This window comes from Mobula hypostoma, chromosome 21 (assembly GCF_963921235.1).
Source record: "Mobula hypostoma chromosome 21, sMobHyp1.1, whole genome shotgun sequence".
Taxonomy (NCBI): Eukaryota; Metazoa; Chordata; class Chondrichthyes; order Myliobatiformes; family Myliobatidae; genus Mobula; species Mobula hypostoma.
The window spans coordinates 4,565,012-4,584,638 of NC_086117.1; the positions used below are offsets into that span (position 1 = coordinate 4,565,012).

The window sequence follows — 19,627 nt, forward strand, 5'->3', positions numbered from 1 at the left end:
TCAAAAGTAAACAAACTTGGCCTCGCCAATCCTTAATTGCAAAATTGCTCTTACATATTACCCCCTTTTCCCTCCTCATGCATACTAACCTACATCTCTCCGGGATTCTTGCATCAGAGCTGTTCCAGGTATGCAACCAACAAGCCTTGTTCCAGCAGCTATGTTCAATCCCTTCCCAATGCATTTACAGCATTGAAATCCACTTACCAGGGATATTATAAAGACGCTCTTCACCAGTTCTAAAACGGCATATTCCTCTAAGGGTCTGCATGTAATCCACTCTTGGTCACACATACCTCCATACTGCTTCAATGCATCCCATTCCACTTCACCCGAGTACACAGATTTGTGCATTCCCCTTCCCGCCCAGCTTCATATGCAAACCCTCTCCAAGGTGATATGAATACTCCATCCAAGGTATAATATACCGCCTGCAGAAATCCTAGGGTCTATGTGTTTACACAACGATGTCTTTGTATGCCTCCTACACTCTGGTTTGTTAATTTTTGTTGTTTTTTCAGCACACATACAAGTTGTGCATAATTTATTAAAGTTTGTTAACTTATGGTTGTAATATACTATGCTGCAGAAAAGAAGGGTCTCGGCCCGAAACGTCGACTGTACCTCTTCCTAGAGATGCTGCCTGGCCTGCTGCGTTCACCAGCAACTTTGATGTGTGTAGCTTGAATTTCCAGCATCTGCAGAATTCCTCGTGTTTGCGTTTTTAAATTCACTACTGTGAAGCCTCTTCCAGTGATGCCTACACTAAAGAAGTTTAAATCTTCTCTTCGACGGGAGTTCAGTGAAACCATCTCTCACTGCTCCCCATCTGTAATTTCTTTGGCTCTTCAACTTCTCGACCATATTTTGACTCAGACTCGCTATCACAGCAGCTCTTGGCTCCATCCCTCCCCCTCCTATCTTCTCCTATCATTTTGGATCTCCCCCCCCCTCAAATCTCTTACTAGCTCTTCCTTCAGTTAGTCCTGACAAAAGGTCTCAGCCTGAAACGTTGACTGTACCTCTTCCTAGAGATGCTGCCTGGCCTGCTGCGTTCACCAGCAACTTTGATGTGCGTTGCTTCCATGATGGCTATACCCTTAGTGACTCTCTCCCTCACCCCACTGGGGGTATGTACATTTTCCAGTCCCTGGGTTTCCATACATATCCAACCTACACCCATGGAATCTTGCCCCCTCCCAACTAGCACATCTCATTCATCACCACACCCAGCCTGGTTAACAACTCCATTCCTTGAGGTTTGTGTATTCACCTCCCCACCCCACAGGTCCATAAAACACAGGAGCAGAGTTAAGTCATTCACCCCTTTGAGTTTGCCTCACCATTCCATCATGGCTGATCCCAGATCCCATTCAACTCCATACACCTGCCTTCTTGCCACAACCTTTGATGCCCTGAGCAATGAGGAAACTATCAAGTTTCGCTTTAAAATATACCCACGGTCTTGGCTTGCACAGCTGTCTGTGGCAGATCATTCCACAGATTCATCACTCTCTAGCTAGAAAAAAAATCCTCACTTTTGTTCTAAAGGGTCGCCCCTCAATTTTGAGGCTGTGCCCTCTAGTTCTGGTCACCCCCACCACAGGAAATATCCTCTCCACATCCACTGTATCTAGTCCTTTCAACATTAAGTTCCAAATAGAACCACCGCATTCTTCTAAATTCCAGTGAGTTCAGGCCCAAAGCTGCCAAATGCTCCTCAGATGCTTGTGGAATCATCCTTGTGAACCTCCTCTGAACTCTCTCTAATGCCAACACATCCTTTCTGAGATATGGGGCCCAAAACTGTTGACAATACTCCAAGTGCGACCTGACCAGCGTCTCATAAAGCCTCAGCATTATCTCCTTGTTTTTATGTTCTATTCCCCTTGAAATAAATGCCAACATTGCATTTACCTTCTTTCCCACAGAATCAACCCATGAATTAACCTCTGGGAGTCTTGCACGAGGGCTCCTAAGTCCCTTTGCACCTCTGATGTTTGAATTTTCTCCCCATTTAGATAATAGTCTGCACTTTCATTCCTTTTACCAAAATGCATTATCATACGTTTCCTAAAACTATTCCATCTACCACTTTTTGCCCATTCTTCCAACTTGTCTAAGTCCTGTTACAAATGTGTTGTTTCCTCAGTACTAAATACCCCTCCACCTATATTTGTATCATCTGCAAACTTTGCCACAAAGCCACTATCTAAATCATTGACAAAAATGTGAAAAGAAGTGGTCCAATACTGACCCCTGCAGAACACCACTAGTCACTGGCAGCCAACCAAACAAGGCCCCCTTTATTCCCACAAACTGCCTCCTGCCTGTCAGCCATTCCTCTATCCATGCCAGTATCTTTTGTATAATGCCATGGAATTTTATCTTGTTAAGCAGCCTCATGTGTGGGACCTTATCAAATGTTTTCCGAAAATCCAAGTAAGTGACATCCACTGCCTCTCCTTTGTCCATCTTACTTGTTACTTCCTCGAAGAACTCTAACAGATTTGTAGGGGAAGATTTCCCTTGACAGAAACAATGCTGACTTTGACTTATTTTATCATTTGTCTCCAAGTATCCCAAAACCTCATCCTTAATAATGTACGTCAACATTTTCCCAATCACTGAGGTTAGGCTAACTAGCCTACAATTTCCCTTCTTTTGCCTTCCTCCCTTCTGAAAGAATGGAGTGACATTTGCAATTTTCCAGTCCTCTGGAACCATGCCAAAATCAAGTGATTAGAACCACAGAAACAGGCCCTTTGGCCCTTCTTGGCAGTGCTGAACCATTTTCTGCCTAGTCCCACTGACCTGCACACGGACCATATCCCTCCATACACCTCCCATCCATGTATCTGTCCAATTTATTCTTAAATGTTAAAAAAGAACCCGCATTTACCACCTCGTCTGCAGCTCATTCCATACTCCCACCACTCTCTGTGTGAAGCCCCTCCCCAATGTTCCCTTTAAACTTTTCCCCCCTCACCCTTAACCCATGTCCTCTGGTTTTTTTCTCCCCTTGCCTCAGTGGAAAACAATGAATTATTGAAACCAATGAATCTGCTATCTCATCAGCAACCTCTCTCAGGACTCTGGGATGTAGTCCATCTGGTCCAGGTGACTTATCCACCTGAAAACCTTTGAGTTTGCTTAGCACGTTTTCCCTTTGTAATAGCAATGGCACTCACTCCTGCTCCCTGACAGTCACAGTCCTCTGGCACACTGCTAGTGTCTTCCACAGTGAAGACTGATGCAAAGTACCCATTAAGTTCATCTGCTATTTCTTTGTCCCCCATTACTACCTCACCTGCATCATTTTCCAGTGGTCCAATATCAACCCTCACCTCCCTTTTACTCTTTATATAACTGAAAAAACTTTTTGGTATCCTGCTTTATATTATTGGCTGGTTTGTCCTCATAATTCATCTTTTCCCTTCTTATGGCTTTAGTAGTTGCCTTTTGTTGGATTTTAAAAGCTTCCCAATCATCCAACTTCCTACTCACTTTTGCTACGTTACATGCCCTTTCCTTGGCTTTTATGCAGTTCTTAACTTCCCTTGTCAGCCACGGTTGCCAACCCCTGCCATTTGAAAACAACTTCTTCTGTGGGACATATCTATCCAGCACCTTGTGAACTATTCCCAGAAACTTCAGCCACCTCTGCTCTACCATTATCCCTGCCAGGATCCCTCTCCAATTCACCTGGAAGCTCTGTAATTCCTTTTATTCCATTGCAATACTGATACATATAACTTATACTTCTCCATCTCAAATTGCAGTATGAATTCAATCATATTATGAATCACTGCCTGCTCAGGGTTCCTTTATCTTAAGCTCCCTAATAAAATCTGGGTTATTACACAACACCCAGTCTAAGATTCCCCGAGTAGGCTCAAGCACAAGCTGCTCTAAAAACCCATCTCATAGGCACTCAGTAAATTCCCTCTCTTGTGATCCGACACCAAGAGGGTCAATGCATCCTCTCCCATCCCTCATCCACCCCTGGGTCCGTACATTCTGTCCTTCTCTCTTCGAACCTTCTACTCTTCGTCCTCTGACTCCGCGTCCGTGCATCCTTCCCATCGCGACGATCCCTCTCTCTTTCCGCTCACTCCCGTGCATCTTGTCTCGCTTTCCGAGCCTCCTGCTCCCAGGTCCACGATCCGCTCTTCCCCGCAGGTTGGCGCCGGGTTCAGCGACCCACAAAGCTGGGGAAGGATGCACTCACACTTATAGACCAGACGAAGTTACCATCGCACTACCTACGGAGACCGCCGCTCTCCCCAACCCGCCGACCGACCCACCGGACAACCACATTCACAGCCCACCCGCCCACCGCCGCAGCTCCGCCTCAAGCACAACACCATCCATTCCGGCAGCCGCCGCGGCCGAGTCCTTCCACCGCGCACAAAGTAGCGCATGCCCCCGAGTCACGGGAGGGCGGCGAAAACCACCTCACACCCCCTCAGAAAACCACCGTCCATGTCTGCTGGTACCTCACAGCTGGCGACAAGGACACTCCAGCCCCCAGAGACACCGATGTTTTGTGTGGGAAGGTGGGGAAACGGTTGGCGGACGGATACGCTGGAGAAAGGCAGCGAGGCGGCCTTCTTGGGCGGGCTCTCGTAACGGGGAGTCGCCGCGACACGGAGCAAAATGTCGGAGCCGGAGCAGGGCTGCACCGTCAACGGCTCCACCTTCCATCGGCTTTTATGACCCGCGGTCAAGCCGCTGTTTACATGTATTTATTAATTGCTTCTGTGAAGTTAACTTATTAAAAGTTTTTTCTTTCTTCGATGGAAAGATGGATGTTACTCCTCCTTAGTGCCTACAGAAAAGGTAAAGAGTTTTCTTACCCCCTCTCCCCTTAAGCCTCGGGCCGCAAGCAGCTGTCAAAGACAACCTAACGTTATTGACGTAGACCCGCCCTCCGCACTGCCTACAATTGGCTTCTGGAGCATCAGTCACGCCAGAACCAGTCGGCGATTGGTTAGACCACTGTCAGTCAGGACATGGGGTGGGGCGCTGGGAAAATGTCAAGTTAGGCTGAGAATCGCCCCTCAGTTTTTAAACCTTTTTTTCTTGAAAAATTATCACACACCCGACAAATGAAAGAGAACTATTGTTAAAACGTTATGTAGAAGGGGGTGTGGTGATCTTGTGTTAGATCGTGCTTCCGCCCCGGGAAGCTACCTTTCCCCCGGGCTCGATGACAAGTGTAATCGCCATGTTTTGCCCCGGTGTCGGCGTCCGTGCTCCTAGACTGTGTTGCCGCTGCCTCCTGACATCTAAAGGGATGGGGCACTTTATTTCCGCGAGGGATCGGCATCCCTTACCATGGTATAAAATCGAAAACTGTGGGCGCCGAATTGGGAGGAAAGAGTATTCCTTGGTTGAGGAGGGGGCGGCCGGGGTGCTGGTGTCTCTCCATTAATATCCCCTTCCTCTTCATAGCTGCCACCCCTCCCTCCCGCGACATCATATTCTCCCCCCCCCCGCTCGCTTTTTCGTCTCAGAACACGTCGCCCTCTTCTTGTGATCGTAATTACTTTCCACCGAGCACGTAAAATTGCGCAACACGAGTCTGCAATCAGATTGTCATTCGCTTGGTGCCGGAGCAAAGAGGTGTTCTTTCCTTTTAAACCCAAGGGTGTGTATGCTCGGCCGCGGTAAGTTTTGCACTAACCGCAGGCGCCTTCTGAGTGCAAAATTTCCTTCATTCAGTCACACCCTGTCCATTTCAAAAATGCAAGAAAGCGTAGAAAGACTTCATCCGTTGGTTCCAAGGGTAGCTGCCACATGTTTCCTGTGATTTATCTTGCATATTTTGACTTTGTGCTTTTAAAACGTGATCACTCTTTCACCATGATACCACTTGACGAAATGACATGCAGAAGAGAGATCTTTTCCTTCACAGATTTCTAATCCTGCAAAGCAAATTATGGCGGCTTTGTTTAGAACAAGGGGATTGATGATGTGGGTAGGAGAAAGTATCGTAAAGTACAGTATGTTGAGATTTTTATGCTTGGGTTAAAATAATATTTACTGCTTTATTGCACACAACCGGTAGTATCACTAATGGCAGAGTAAACAATGTGGGATTTAAAAGATTAAAATGCAGAGAAAAACTTAAATTGGTTCCATGTTTGTAATTTGCAAAGGAACAGCTTCTTCCCCTCTGCAATCAGATTTCTGAATGAATATTGAACCTATGAACACTATCTCACTACTTTTTTGCACTACTTGTTTAATTTTATTGTGTGTATGTGTAATTCAGTTTGTATTATGTATTGGATACTACTGTTGCCACTGTTATCAAATTTCATGATGTATGCTGGTGATATTAAACCTGATTCTGAAACAGAGAATGCTGGAAGTACTCTAGCAGAATGGGCAACATCTATAGAAGGAAATGGAGTTAAGTATGAGCTTTCTCTAGCTCAATGCTGCCTGATCTGAATGTTACCTGCATCTGAATTTCAACTTAACACAAAATATTGCACTCGGAATTCTGATGTGAAGAGTTGATCCATGGTGGTTCCTGTAATTAATTCAGTGTAGCAATGTTGTAGATAAGAATCATAGGTTTCCAGCTCGAATGGAGGGAATACCCAACTCCTGGGAAAGGATTGTCTTTACAAGATATTCAACTGAGCTACGAAGCCCTCTTCATCATAGCTGTTTGTTCTCATCTTCATGGTATAGAAACATAGAAAACCTGCAGCACAATATAGGCCCTTCGGCCCACAATGCTGTGCCAAACATGTACTTACTTAGAAAGTACCTAAGGTTACCCATAGCCCTCTATTTTTCTAAGCTCCATGTACCTATCTAGGAGTCTCTTAAAAGACCCTATCGTATCCACCTCCACCACCGTCGCTGGCAGCCCATTCTGTGCACTCACCATGCTCTGCGTAAAAACAACAACAACAACTTACCCCTGACATCTCTTCTGTACTTACTTCCAAGCACCTTAAAACTGTGCCCTCTCATGTTAGCCATTTCAGCCCTGGGAAAAAGCCTCGTGACTATCCGCATGATCAATGCCCCTCATCAGCTTATACACCTGTGCTCTCGGAAGTTTCTGTGTCTGAATTCCCCATTTACTGCCTGCTAAAACCATTATCTGTGTTTCTGTCTTCTCAGTGGCTTCTTGAACTATTTTATTTTCATATGTATATGTTTTGTGTGTATGTATACGTATGTATACCCACACTTTTATATAAAAGTATGAAGGGGTGGAAGAAGATCTCATTGAAACCTATCAAATATTGAAAGTCGTGGACAGAATGTTTGTTAGAGTAAGTCTAGGTCCAGAGTAGACAGCCTCAGAATACAGAGATGTCCATTTAGAACAGAGATTATGAGGAATTTTTTTTAGCAGCCACTGGGTAGTGAATCTGTGGAATTAATTATCACTGACGGCTGTGGAAGTCAAGTCATTGGGTGTATTTAAAGTGAAGGTTGTTAGGTTTTTGATTAGTAAGGGTGTCAAAGGTTACTGGGAGAAGGCAAGAGAATGTTGTTGAGAAGGATAATAAATCAGCCATGATGGAAAGGCAGAGATTTGATGGGCCGAATAGTCTAATTTTGCCCCTGTGTCTTATGGTCTTATACGCACTTTAATTTGGCTACATAGCTACCTTGTACGCGGTCCAATTTATTCCCTACTGACCTTTGCTGATTCCATGTTCGCAGCAAACAGAATCTGATCTCTTACTCATTCTCCCCAACACTAAATCCGCTCTGTTTGTCTTCACCACATCAAAATATAAACGTCTGTCATTTTAACAGTATATCTGAAGGCATTTGTCACTTATGGCATCATGCTTTTGTCTGAGTGAAGTGGAATGTATAACTCTTGTTGAAGGTGATAAAGTGATTCAGTAGTTTTGCTGGATAAATTGATTTTAATGCAAGATAGAAATGGATCTGTTGTAAAACTAATTACACATTGAGATGTCAGTCTGTTGTAGGCCCAGTAAATATTTACACAAGAAGAGACTTTAAAGAAAACGAGAGTATAATTCATGAGTTTGTTAACTACATTTTAGTGCTTTCCATTTTGCATTGTAATATGTGACATCGGGAATGAAAGATTACATTTGGTGGTAAAATTTACAGAGTGTCTTGATGTTGGTATGTAGTTTGCTGACTGATACCCTCTGGGGACATGATGTTTTTCAGAGCTTCTGTAAATCAGGTGACAAATGTAGCAGATGGTGAAATAATCACATGCAATTTCAAATCAAAAGGATGTGGTATTTACTACTGTTAATATTATACCTATATATTTGAAACCTTCCCTTCCTCCCCCTTTAAGAACTTGTAGAAATACCAGTTAGAAATCCTCCATCATAACTGTTGGGAAATATCTGAAATGCTTCACATTGCATTACTTTAAAATACAGTCACTGTTGCATTGTTTTGAAGTGCAGTCACTGTTATGTAGATAAATTACAGAAGGTATTTTTGTATCTTCTGTAGAGCCACAGACAGTAATGGAAATGACTGGCTGGCTAAGGAGGAATATTAGGTTTAATAAAATTTTGATTTTACTGAATAGGCAGATTAGTCTTGGTATAGTGCCTCATCTGAGGATTACGCCTCCTGACATTCTATTGCAAATTAGTAAGTTTTTTTTTAGATAAAACATTTGGTTCAGTTGCAGAAGGCTGTGGCTATAATCTGATAAAATTGACATTGTCAGTTTGTTGGGCCAAATCATGCTGGCTCTGACCAGTGCTTCAGAAAGGAACTGCTGTCGTTCACCTGCTGCTACTTGGACAAGTTTAGGATATGGTGAGAGTAACAGATTCCTGTGTGTCCAATCCAAACCAAATCAGAACCGGATCAGAGTTTCCATTCATTTGAATGGGGATTACTGCTTTAAAGGCTGGGTGGATTATTTTGTTTGTACGTTGAAGTACAGGTAGAACTTCAACAACAGCAATTTAAGAAAAATTTCTGAAAATTAACATTTTAAAAATGTAAAAGAACGCAGACTTTGAAAGATGATATTTTCTTTCTAGCTTCCTCTTGTTAAAACTTTTAAGGCTTTTGGAGTGTGGGTCTTGGTAGCAAGCCCCCAATATCTACTATCACTGAGCTTGGAGCATTTGGGTAGCTGTAATTTGGTTTCTGCTTCCTAAGCCAAATAGGAAGTAAAATAGTCCTCATCTCCAGCTTTTAGGTGTACACAGTTGGTTTCTGTTGCAATTCACCAGTAGTTGATACCTTGCTAATTCTTGGCTTACAACTCTCCAAAGAGAGGTGATTTGGATGAGCTCCAGAGAAGTAATTGGTGTGAATATTAATCCAGGAAAAGTTGCTAGTTTTTGGGAAGGAATCTACTATCACTTTAGAGAGCATAAATGTAGATGCGATGTGAAACAGAAGTACACAGAATTGGGAACTACTGATAGGACTGTACAGCATAGGGAAATGCAATATTCTTACTGAAAGATAACTAAAAGTTGAGGTATGGAGAGCTAATCTCATCAATGTATTTAAACAAGATTTTGAATTAGTGTTCTGAAATCAGATTACATGAACCAGAAAAGTTCCTGTGTAGAGGAAAAAAAACAAAAATGGTAGACCAAATTGGAATTCTTTCTGTGAATCCTGTTTGAAAACTAGTTTGTTATCCATCTCTCTGAAGGATAACCGCATAGAAAGGGACAAGTTGATGTTTTCCAATTGTTGACATTCCTTATTTGAAAATTGCAGTACCACTGTTATCATAATGACAGCAGGAATTTGGACTTTGGTTGCAGTTTCTAGATTTTGCAGATGGTGGATGTAGTAATCACATCAAACATTTATGTCACAAATTGCTATATGAGTAAACAAAAGCCATGCTAGTATTGGACAAATGCCACTTTTGGATGGCTGACTGTTTTCTCCCTTAACTTTCTATTGTTGCTCGATGAATCACTTGCCATTTAACACAACCTTCAGACTTCACAGCTGAGACATGATCATGCTCTAAAATATTATAAGCAATGTGTTTCCTCAAGCTAGAGAAGTGTGAAACTTACTTTGTGTGGTCATGTGTTGGTATGCACGTTCTTATGACCTTTATTGTTGGGTAGTTTGGTTATTGGTGTATTGCAATGGGAGATTGTTTTGTTTTAAGTAACAGGCTTTTTCACTCAGTCTTATTCATTCTGTTGATGTAACTTGTTGGAGTAATGTGTGGTTTTAAATTTTGGACTCTATTTATAACTAATCCAAAGGGCTATGACGGGTTTCGGCATTAATGGTATTTAATTATGTAAATCTTAAACATGAAAGACTGTGACAATGAGCAAGTCTCATAATTATCGCAGCTGTAGGCATTCAACATGTCAATTGTACCAAAAGCCTTGGGTTCACTTTTTGAGCCTTTTTCTTCTGCATCAAATGTGTCTTGCAGATTATTTAAGGTCAGACTTCAGGATATTTAGAAGTAGTTGTGTTCCATTTTGTGCATTTTAGTTGCAGATAATCAGGAGATAAACAGACTTTTCTTCGTTTTCCCCTCCAATTTGTATTCTTTACAATTTATTTTCCTTCTTTATGTCACCATGTGAGAAATAATAGCGTATAAGTTCAGAAATAAAGCTTAAATGGTCTTAGGAAAGAACTGGCTTTTAAGAAAATAATTTCAGGTGTTTTATCATGTGAATTAACCTAGATTGTTGGATTTCCAAGTCAGAATATTTATTAACATGGAATTGTCTGCTGAGAAATCCTTATCATGATGAGTTATTAAAAGGAACTGCCACTGTGACTAATGTTCTTTGCACTTCTCAGATCTTTCATAGAAACATAGAAACATAGAAAATAGGTGCAGGAGTAGGCCATTCGACCCTTCGAGCCTGCACCGCCATTCAGTATGATCATGGCTGATCATCCAATTCAGAACCCTGCACCAGCCTTCCCTCCATACCCCCTGATCCCTTTAGCCACAAGGGCCATATCTAACACCCTCTTAAATATAGCCAATGAACTGGCCTCAACTGTTTCCTGTGGCAGAGAATTCCACAGATTCATCACTCTCTGTGTGAAGAAGTTTTTCCTAATCTCGGTCCTAAAAGGCTTCCGCTTTATCCTCAAAGTGTGACCCCTCGTTCTGGACTTCCCCAACATCAGGAACAATCTTCCTGCATCTAGCCTGTCCAATCCCTTTAGGATTTTATACGTTTCAATCAGATCCCCCCCCTCAATCTTCTAAATTCCAACGAGTATAAGCCTAGTTTATCCAGTCTTTCATCATATGAAAGTCCTGCCATCCCAGGAATCAATCTGGTGAACCTTCTTCGTACTCCCTCTATGGCAAGGATGTCTTTCCTCAGATTAGTGGACCAAAACTGCACACAATACTCCAGGTGTGGCTCACCAAGGCCTTGGACAACTGCAGTAGTACCTCCCTGTTCCTGTACTCGAATCCTCTCGCTATCAATGCCAGCATACCATTCACCTTTTTCACCACCTGCTGTACCTGCATGCCCACTTTCAATGACTGGTGTATAATGACACCCAGGTCTCATTGCACCTCCCCTTTTCCTAATCGGCCACCATTCAGATAATAATCTGTTTTCCTGTTTTTGCCACCAAAGTGGATAACTTCACATTTATCCACATTAAATTGCATCTGCCATGAATTTGCCCACTCACCTAACCTATCCAAGTCACCCTGCATCCTCTTAGCATCCTCCTCACAGCTAACACTGCCACCCAGCTTGCCCATCTACTCCAAATATGTATCCTTTTATTTTGCTTTTCCTTGATCATTTTTTCCTCCTACCTTTCTTCCCACGAACCCAGAGATGAGTTATGCAGCTCTCGTTACATGCACGTGCAGTTCAACTCTTTGAGTGATAATGCAGAAAGTTTGAAGTTAATAACTCATCTCCTTCTACCTTAGGCCACAAACTTATCAATCACCCCTGCTGTGGACCACTTCTGGAGGTCCAAGACACCGATTTCTACAAAGAAGGAATCCGTATGCTCCACGACCACTGGACTAAGTGTGTAAATGTAGGAGGGGACTATGTTGAAAAATAAATTAGCTGGGTTTTCTAAAATTGACTCCTTCTACCTTAGGCCACAAACTTATCAATCACCCCTTGTAAACCCAGTCCAAAGGAGGGCAGTTGCCCTATTTGTTTCAGTACCATTATACTGTTGGTACAAAGCCAGTACAAAATGGGGCAGTTGTAATTGTTTCAACCCCAGCACACTGTTGGTACAAACCAATACAGAAGAGGGCAGTTGTGGTAATCGTTTGAGCCCCAGTACAAATCCAGTTCAAAGGAGGGCATGAACACAAGAAAATCTGCATATACTGGAAATTCAAAGCAACAAACACAAAATGATGGAGGAACTCAGCAGGCCGGGCAGCATCTATGGAAAAGAGTAAACAGTCGACGTTTCAGGCTGTGACTTTTCATCAGGACGGTCTTGATGTTGTGCTTGTTGCTTTAAGTTTCCAGTATCTGCAGATTTTCTCGTGTTTGTGATACTGCTGCTGCTACTACTACTACTACTGTCTCTTTGAGGGATGCCTACCTTGAAGAAGTTTAAATCTTCCTTTCTGGAGTTCAGTGAAACCCTCTCTCACTGCTCCCTCTCTGTGGTCTGTGCTGCCCTCTGATTCTTCGACCATGTGCTCACTCAGATCCACTACCTGAGTCCTGAAGAAGGGTCTTGTCCTGAAATGTCGACTGTTTACTCTTTAACATAGATGCTGCCTGGCCTGCTAAGTTCCTTCAGGCCTGGCCTTCTAAGTTCCTTCAGCATTTTGTGTGTGTTATAAAGAAGGCAGTGGGGGTACTCTGTTGGTACAAACCCAGTACTTCCTCAGTACAAAGAAGGACAGTTGTGGTAATTGTTTCAGCCCCAGTACACTGTCTAAGCTGCAAAACTGTCCCAATGAACAAATCTTCAGCACATGTTTATTTAGGAATTGGAGTGTTTACTGATTGTGGAGTTGAGTTTCACTCACATTATCTCAGCATGTGATCAAACCAGCCGAGACCCATGTGCAACAAAATACGAACGTTGAGACAATATGAGGGTAGCTGGTGAAGAACATAATAAATTATCTTGATCTTGGCTCTTGTGCCCATATGTTTGTAGTTGCAACAAATATTGGATATATGATGGAAACCTTGAGTTTTCTCTTTTCATCTCTGACTGAATGGCATTCGGACTAACTTGTAGTCTGTTAACTGTTACATAGACTAAAATCAATAACATATCATAAGCTAGGATTTAAAACCAAAGATGATTGTAAATTTGTTGGGCCTGTATTGGATTTAGCATTGTCTTGTTATTGGCCATGTTATGCATTGTCTTCACTTTGTCAATTTATTGCTTTATGCTTGTACTTAATAGTTTGGAAGTTGTCTCAAACAGAACAAGAACAGATTGTGAATTGCTTTTTCAGTATATCTAAGTGCACGTTTTGCATTTCTAGATTAAAAGATGAATCTTAAAACTGAATGGTAGCCAAGCAATGCATTATAAGACCATCGCGTCTGCTGCACCATTCCATCATGGCTGATTTATTATCCCTCTCAACCCCATTCTCCCAGCTTCTCCCCATTACTTTTGATGCCCTGACTAATCAAGAACCTATTAATATCTGCCTTAAATATACTCAATGACTTGGCCTGCACAGCTGTCTGTGGCATTATAGTATTTCTGTATGAAGTTCTATTTGCTGTAAATGTTTAATTGAGGTTTCTTGGAGTGTTTACTATTGAAAGTCAACAAATCAAGTATTATTAATGTACTAATGCTGCAAATTAGTTGGGATAAACTAGGATAGAATTACAGTTTATATTTATTCAAATGATGTGGGATTCACAGACTGATTGTATTTATTTTTATTTATTTTGTTTCATTTATTTGGAGATACAATGCAGCCCTTCCGGCCCTTCGATCCGCATTGCACAGTAACCCACCCATTTAACGCAGCCTAATCACAGGACAATTTACAATGACCTATTAACCGCTACGTTTTTGGACTGTGGGAGGAAAGCTGAATACATGGAGAAAAATGTACAAAGTTGTCTACAGATGACACTGGAATTGAGCTCTGAACTCCGACACCTCAAGCTGTAATAGTTTTGTGCTAATTGCTACACTACTGTGGCACCCTAATTTAATTGCCTATCTTGAATTAACTTTGTAGGCAGTAGCATGCTGCCTTCTTGAACCACTACAGTCCTTAAGTGGTGGGTATACTCACAATGCTGTTAGGCTGCCCTATTGATGGTGAAGAAATGGTGATTTATATTTCTCAGTCAGGATGGTGTATGACTTGGAGGACAACATCCAGTGATGGAATTTTCGTGATTTTGCTGCCCATCATGGGTTTGGAAGGTGCTATCTGAGGCAGTGCATCCTGTAGATGGTACAGACTGTTGCTACTGTGTGTTAAGAGGCAGAATGAGTGAATGGTTGTGGATGGGATGCCTGTCAATCAGGCTTTTGTGTCCTGTATCATGCCGAGCTGCTTGAAATGTTGTTGAAGTTGTTCTCATCCATGGTAAATCCATCATACTCTTGATTTGAGCTTTGTAGATGATGGGCATATTTTAGGGAGATAGGAGATAAGTTACTTCCCACAGGGTTCCTAGGTTCTGACCTTCTCTTGTGTTGAAATGGCTACTTCATTTGAGCGTCTTCTTAAGCCCAGCAGGGCTTAGGCTACCGACAGCTGCTCACCAGAGTTCTCTGTCCTGCGTGGAAGGTTGATCAGTCCTGAGGCTTCTCCTTTCACCACGTAACTACATATGTCTTCTAGGTGAAAATCCTTGCTCTCCCAGGGATGAGATCTTTGGAGCTTCTGTTGACATTTCTGTGGCTCTGGGTTTTTACGTGAAAGGGTTGCTAGCCTGATGCCCAACCCTCCTTTCGCATCTATCCACGGTGGAGTTTATTTCAATGTCTCATCAGTGGTAATCAGCAGGATATTGATGGTGAGAGATTTTGGTAATGATGATAATATTGAATATCAGGAGAGTAATAAACTGGATTTCCCTTAGTAGTGATCACCATTGCTAGCCACTTGTGTGGCATGTAGTTATTGCTTCCCTCTTAGTCTGGATCTGGATAGTCTCCAGGTCTTGCTGCACTTGGTTGTAGACTGCTGTCATGTCCAATATCAACCACTTAGCGCTCCTGGCAGAAAGCAGATCAAAGTTTTGAAAGTTGGACTTGCTGTAGCTCTGGAGGGAAACAACACTCAGACCACCCAGCTTCTTTTCTCTGCACATGCATGTGTGATCAGCATGTGTTTACATTTCAATATATTAAGAATATTGTGATTTATTACATTTCCAACTCCAAACTTTGTGTATATGCATAACAAAAGGTTTCTATTTTCTTGCTACTTCTGAGCTAATATCTTGGAAAATAGTCACTTGTCCATATTTATAGTATTAATGAAATTAGATGTATTTTTTACAGTTAATCACAATTTTTATGAGCATGGTACATAAGAGTACATTCTAAAATTAAAAATTCCTATTAGATTTTGTCTCTTGTTGCCATTTCATGTCTTTCTATAATTGCCTGTGCCACCACATGGGAATTATTGACTTGGCCTGTTTTATTTCTTCTTTTATTCTAACTTGCATGGTCTTGTATTTTATTTTGGTTGTGCTAGAAATTTCTGGTTAAAATTTTTTTTTTAAACAAATCCTTCATTATGCCCTTGTTATTTTTGCCTCCATTTCCACACCTCTCGCACTTATTTTTATGAGCTGATGTAGGCTGAATGGACTTAGTGAGGAGATTTTAGGTAGGTGGGGCTATTGTTCTCTGGCATTCAGAAGAACATGAGGTGATATTATTGAAATGACCAGGTCTTTGAGGAAGTTGATCAGTTTTTGCTTAGAGGATGAATTCTACCAAGAATAAGTCATAGATTCATACAAATGTTTTCAGAATCAGAATCAGGTTTGATATCAGTGGCAAATGTGAAATTTCTTGTTAACAGCAGCACATTGCAATACATAATAAAAATGAAATTACCGTATGAAGTATATATACTGTATATTAAAATGTTAAATTAATTAAGTAGTGCAGAAAAGAGGGGGGAAAAAGAGTAAGGTAGTAGTCATAGGTTTAGTGTCCATTCAGAAATCTGGCAGGGGGAAGAAGCTATCTCTGAATTTTGAGTATGAGAGTTGAGTGTGAAATGTTGTGAGAGTGCCTGCTCCCCACTCTTACATCAGTAGTGTGTTCTAAATTCCAGATTGGATTTTTAAAACAATATCAGATCTCCTGTAACCTTCTTACCCCATATTCTAAATCTATGCTCTGTTAATCTAGACCTTCACTCTTACTGTGGGCCCTGTTTATGCCCCTCATTTTGTTCCTTTTATTGGGTCTTACATCAGCTGCTTCCATTCCAAGTAAAACTTACCTAGCTTTTTTCACTCAATTCCAAACAACATCCTGTTGAATCTCCCCAGTGTTCACTGCAGGGCAATCATGTCCTTCCTGTAGTATGACAACCAAAACATTTGATGACATTTCAGTTGTAGTACCTAGCAGGTGAGATTCAATCTAGGGATGTTGATTGTTGAGTCCTTGAAGATTAAACTCAGTACAATAGTTCTAAAGACTGTAAAGGATATTTTGTTACCTGTGGCAAAGAATATTAGTGCAATGAGATGATGTAGGTAATAATGGACCACATCTTGAATATAATATATGGTTCTGGTCAGTACTTTACAGTAAGGATATAATTATATTGGAGAAGTTAAAGAAACTGTTATAAAATGTTGTCAGGGCTGGAATATAGAACCTATGAGGAATATTCACAGCAACATACACAAAAATGCTGGAGGATCTCAGCAGGCCAGGCAGCATCGATGGAAAAGGGTCTTGGCCTGAAATGTCAACTGTACTCTTTTCCCTTGATGCTGCCTAGCCAGCTGAGTTCCCCTTGCATTTTGTGTGTGTTTCTTGGATTTCCAGCATCTGCAGATTTTCTCTTGCCAGTGACAAGAATATTAACAGGTTATTTTCTTGAAACTGAGGGAGCTAGGGCCTTTGAATTCTACACATTTTCCTTGGAAAAGCCCAAAAGCTATAAAGCTTAAATTTTAGAGTGCTGACACAAGACAACAAAATATAGTAGTGAAGGGTATGGGGTTTAGAGGGGATTCACTCAGAGGATTGTCATAATTTGATAGGGTGTCAAGGGAAAAGTTTTCAAATACACATACTGTACAGATACTATTTTTACATGAAGAGCTGTAGTGCTATAGTCATAGTGCTTTCAGATGGGATTAGGCAGAGCTGTTCTTTTATGCTGGGCCAAAAGGCCTGCTTTGCTGTAAATTTTTTGAATTTTCTGTGAGGACCATCTGTAATGTAGACAGAATATACCCTGCTATTGGCAGAAATATAATCTAGTCTATTTCTGGCATCTTGTCAAAGTGAACCTGCTATTAGAGTATTAATCACTGCAGGTTTGTGAAGACTGTATTTCTGTTAGCTATATGAAGCTTGCATTTGGATTGGAAATTGGGTGGTAAATTTAAATTAGGCACTGGACGTGTCACTGGTGCACACTGAACACAGTTGCTCTGTTTTTGGTTTCTCTGTTGTAGAGAAGGGCACAGTGAGGACAAAATATAATACAGTACACTAGATTGTAAGAAGTGCATGTAAATCATTGCTTCACCTGCAAAGACTGTTTGAATCCCTGAATGTTGGAAAGGCAAAAGTTGGAAGAAGAATAAATATTGTACTTCCTACAGTTACATGGGAATCTCAGCTTCCAGTTGCCTACTACAGTCGGCCCTCCTTATCCGCAGGTTTCGCATGCGCGGATTCAACCAACCGTGGATCGGGAAAACCCGGAAGTTTCCTCTCCAGCACTTGTTGTTTGAGCATGTTCAGACTTTTTTTTTCTTGTCATTATTCCCTAAACAATACGGCATAACAACTATTTACATAGCATTTACATTGTATTAGGTATTATAAGTAATCTAGAGATGATTTAAAGTATACGGGAGGATGTGCGTAGGTTACCACGGATCGGGATTGAAAAAAAGACGGCAGAAGTAGTCAAACGTTTGCCTTAGTATATATAATATATTTTACCTTTCTATGCATATAAAACACTGGGTTGCTTAGTAATAATTGTAGCTTTCATCAGGGCAGGGCACCTCTTGCGTCAAAGGAATGTGTTACAGTGACATGCAAAAGTTTGGGTACCCCGGTCAAAATTTCTGTTGCTGTGAATAGCTAAGTGAGTAAAAGATTACCTGATTTCCAAAAGGCATAAAGTTAAAGATGACATATTTATTTAATATTTTAAGCAAGATTACTTTCTTATTTCCATTTTTTACAGTTTCAAAATAACAGAAAAGGAAAACGGCCCAAAGCAAAAGTTTGGGCACCCTGCATGGTCAGTACTTAGTAACACCCCCTTTGGCAAGTATAACAGTTTGTAAACGCTTTCTGTAGCCAGCTAAGAGTCTTTCAGTTCTTGTTTGAGGGATTTTCACCCATTCTTCCTTGCAAAAGGCTTCTAGTTCTGTGAGATTCTTGGGCCGTCTTGCATGCACTGCTCTTTTGAGGTCTATCGACAGACTTTCGATGATGTTTAGGTTGGGGGACTGTGAAGGCCATGGCAAAACCTTCAGCTTGCACCTCTTGAGGTAGTCCATTGTAGATTTTGAGGTGTGTTTAGGATCATTATCCTGTTGTAGAAGCCATCCTCTTTTCACCTTCAGCTTTTCTTACAGACGGTGTGATGTTTTCTTCTAGAATTTTCTGGTATTTAATTGAATTCATTCTTCCCTCTACCAGTGAAATGTTCCCTGTGCCAGTGGCTGCAACACAAGCCCAAAGCATGATCGATCCACCCCCGTGCTTATCAGTTGGAGAGGTGTTCTTTTCATGAAATTCTGTACCCTTTTTTCTCCAAACATACCTTTGCTCATTGCGGCCAAAAAGTTCTATTTTAACTTCATCAGTCCACAGGACTTGTTTCCAAAATGCATTAGGCTTGTTTAGATGTTCCTTTGCAAACTTCTGACGCTGAATTTTGTGGTGAGGACACAGGAAAGGTTTTCTTCTGTTGACTCTTCCATGAAGGTCATATTTGTGTAGGTGTTGCTGCACTGTAGAACAGTGTACCACCGCTCCAGAGTCTGCTAAATCTTCCTGAAGGTCTTTTGCAGTCAAACGGGGGTTTTGATTTGCCTTTCTAGCAATCCTACAAACAGTTCTCTTCCAGACCTCAACTTGACCTCCACCATTCCTGTTAACTGTCACTTCTTAATTACATTACGAACTGAGGAAACGGCTACCTGAAGACGCTTTACTACCTTCTTATAGCCTTCTGCTTTGTGGGCATCATTTAATTTTCAGCATGCTAGGCAGCTGCTTAGAGGAGCCCATGGCTGTTGATTGTTGGGGCAAGGTTTGAGGAGTCAGGGTATTTATAAAGCTTTGAAATTTGCATCACCTGGCCTTTCCTAACGATGATTATGAACAAGCCATAGCCCTAACAAGCTAATTAAGGTCTGAGACCTTGCTAAAAGTTATCTTGAGAGCTCAAATCTCTTGGGGTGCCCAAACTTTTGCATGGTGCTCCTTTCCT

The 19,627-nt window shown here is 41.6% G+C and overlaps 1 protein-coding gene across 7 annotated transcripts in view; it reads left to right on the forward strand.

Moving 5' to 3' along the window:
- The first annotated feature begins 4,641 nt into the window (after positions 1 to 4,641).
- The window catches only part of rc3h2 (ring finger and CCCH-type domains 2), a 113,583-nt gene continuing 98,597 nt past the window's right edge, over positions 4,642 to 19,627 (forward strand). For 6 of the 7 annotated variants that reach the window (XM_063073338.1, XM_063073331.1, XM_063073329.1 and 3 more), the window contains exon 1: positions 4,642 to 4,842. The gene's annotated coding sequence lies outside the window, so the exon portion shown is untranslated. Of the gene's footprint in view, positions 4,843 to 4,896; positions 5,673 to 19,627 lie in introns of those variants that run through there. The other variant, XM_063073335.1, reaches the window with a different exon arrangement.